The sequence below is a fragment of the Rutidosis leptorrhynchoides genome, chromosome 1 (assembly GCF_046630445.1).
Source record: "Rutidosis leptorrhynchoides isolate AG116_Rl617_1_P2 chromosome 1, CSIRO_AGI_Rlap_v1, whole genome shotgun sequence".
Lineage (NCBI taxonomy): Eukaryota > Viridiplantae > Streptophyta > Magnoliopsida > Asterales > Asteraceae > Rutidosis > Rutidosis leptorrhynchoides.
In genome coordinates, this window is record NC_092333.1 from 96,091,222 (window position 1) to 96,094,824 (window position 3,603).

Sequence of the window (3,603 nt, forward strand, 5' to 3'; positions counted from 1 at the left end):
TTTCTTTGCACTGTGATGTTTGCAGCATTCATTGTGGAGAAAGTTTTCTCCATCATGTCTGCATCACTAATTTCATGTCCACAGAATTTAAGTTGTGAACATGTATTATACAGAGCTGAGCTGTATTCATTTACTTTCTTAAAGTCTTGGAACCTTAATGTTCTCCATTGTTCCATTGCAGCTGGAAGTAAAATTTCTCTTTGATTATTGAATCTGCTTTTGAGACCTTCCCATAAAACATGGGGATCTTCTACAGTCACATAATTATTTTGTAAGCATTCATCAATATGTTGATGAATAAAGCAACATGCCGTAGCTTGTTCTTTTTCAGAACAAGTGTTGTTTTCATTTATGGTTTCAAGAATGCCCATTGATTTAAGATGCATTTTTACTTTTATAACTCATGGCATGTAGTTGTTTCCAGTTGATTATAAAGGAGTAAATTTAAGCTTTTCCAGATTCGACATTTTCTATTATCAAAAATTAAAACAAACATCATGATAAATTAGAGTCAATTTATATTCATAAGTATATAAACATTAAACATAAATTTAATATAACATAAATGATAAGTAGGTGACAGTGTCGACCATGTGTAAGTAATCATAAATAAATGTTATATAACAAAAATATAAATATTAGTAAACATAAATGAAAATTTGGCGACAGTGTCGACCATATATTTTTTCAGGTGGTATAACCGACCTATATCATTCTGGTGGTATAACCGACCATATATCATTTTGGTGGTATAACCGACCATATATCATTTTGGTGGTATAACCGACCATATATCATTTTGGTGGCAGAGCCAACCATATTTAGTATTAAGATTATCGTGCTGATAACGTGTTATAATTCAGTAGGCTTATAACTACCTTTAGTGGTTTGATTCTTGATGTTATAATTCAGTAGGCTTATAACTACCTTTAGTGGTTTGATTCTTGATGTTATAATTCAGTAGGCTTATAACTACCTTTAGTGATTTGATTCTTGATTTAGAATACTAATAATGAAGTGTAAGAACAAAGATGATAATGGAGAGAAAGAAAGAAACACTTTGTAAGTGTGAGAAATGGTGCAAGTTTAATGCTTGCATTCATGAGTATTTATAGCCTAAAATCTCAATATAAAAATACATACTTTGTGTACCAAAATTGACTATATGTATACACCAAAATTGACTATCCATATCTATATTATTATTATTATTATAACAGCAGACAATTTTTCTCTCTCTAATAATCATCTTTTCTTTCTTTATTTTCACTTCTCTCCTCATTTTCTCAACTTCCTTAACAAATGTTAGTACAACCTAATTTTGTTATGTGCACAATCATCGTGTTTTACATTATTGTACTGTACAAAACTGTAAAGTATGATGGTTGTGTACATAATAAAAATGAGTTGTGTACATATTTATTACACTTCTTAAAGATAGCCCTTAGGGATATCTTTAGATAAACTCTTATTATTATTATAGAATTTTTTAGCGGCCGTTACTTTTAACATATTTGTTTTAACCTTTTTTTTTTTTTTTTTTTTGTAAAATAAGTTTCAACTGTTTTTTTATATCTTTTTTGTTTTTTTTCTTTTATGTAAACCAAATTTATTTTCTTCACCATATATATATATATATATATATATATATATCTTAAATTATCCTTACTTGAACCATCTTTACTTTTTTTCAATTTTCTCAGAATTCGTTTGCTATTCTTTATGAAGAGAGTTGAATAAAGCTTAAACATAGAAAAATAAAGGTGCTAAACGATCTTATCCTAGCTCTTCGCTAGTTGTTTAATAATATATGTCGTTCCAAAAAAAAAGATCTTTGTTTTTATATTTGTGTCTTATTGATATTGACTTAATATAAGGTATATAGGTTACTTTCATAGAATTGTCATGGTCGTTAAAATATAAGCTTAGAAAAATTGAAACTTTTTTTGAATAAATAATATAGGAATTCTAAAAAAACTAACTAATCTTGTAATAAACATATAATGAAGGGGTTTATTGTACTCATACATAAACATTAACAAACATTTTGTTCCGCCATAATTGATTATGTTTTTTACAAAAATGATCTATCATATATGTAAAACTTACATCACACTATTGCGTAAAAATATCTAATATAACATATGTAGTTAAACAATACATCACTATAAACCGCTCCAAATCAGTATTGCTAAAATTTCATTGCTGCAACGCGCAGTCACCTCGTCATCTCGTTAACTTTCAAGACAAAGGGTGTGTTTGGTATGCGTTAATGGGACGTTTTTTTTTTTTGGCTAAATTAACGAATACTATAACAAATACTAATTCATCAAAAAATTGAAAAACTGAACAAAGGTACAACGAGATAATGGACATACTCGAAACTATAAAACAAAAAACATACCCGTTATCTACTACCGAGCGTCACCGAACCATAAACAAACTACCATGAGGCAAAAATCAACGAATCAAGCTGCTACCCTAAAGTCCCGAGCCAACAAATCTAAAAAGAAACTATGAAAACCCAATAACCTAACTACCCGTACATTAGGCAAACACAAACAAATTCTAACAACAATAAAAAACACTACGACAGACAAAACCAATAACAAAACTAAACAGGAACTACTAAAGCGATTAATAAGTAATTATGTTTGGTATGAAAAGAAAGGAACCACTGATAGGTAATGAGTACTTTCATGAGCATGACAACGCCAACATGTCATTTTATGATGGGTTGTCCAACATTAAGAACTTGGCTCAATCCTTTTATCGTCTTACGCATGGGCAGACCTATTAGTAATCTAGTGGTAGCACGTGACACCACTGAAATACGCGACGTTGTGGAAAATTTGTGAAGTTTTTAACTAGCGACACCAGTGGATAGTGTAATTTTTTTTTTTAAAATGACACCATTGAAATAAACCATCTAGTAGAATTTTTTTAGATTTTTAACCGGTGACACCAGTGATTACCATTCCTAGATCCGCCACTTGTCTTACGTATTCCGGTTACTAGTCCTTGCTGGTTCCGAGCTTGTTGGTAAAGTAAGTCCGAGAACGGTATCCTTTCATACATCTCTGATTTATCAATTTATAATGGTTTTATGTATATATGTTACGTTTAGCGGATATGATATCTAATACGCCTATACTTTATTTAGAAGGGTTATACTAACATGTGCCTTAACAAGTATTAATGATAAATAATACATAGTTTATTATAGAAATTTTCATCTTCATTAAATGCTTTTGGGATTATTTAACGAATATTTTACTATTATAATTACTTGTTAACCTATGATGATATGACATATGGCACAATTTAGAAAAACCCTTTTTAGAATTGAAATTGGAATTGGAATTCGTAAAAATATATAAAAATAGATAAATGAAAATACGTAACACAACTATAAAAGTCAAACGCATATGAAACCCGCGCCAATACTTCGTGAGAAATAGGGCCCACAAATATTTCTTTATTGCGCCACATAGATCATTGAATACGCAATCACCGTTACAAAGTTTAAATCAATTCAATTCGCACTTAAAAAGTAGTCTTATTTCACACACCTGAAATCATTGTCGGTTTGGTGAACCAAAA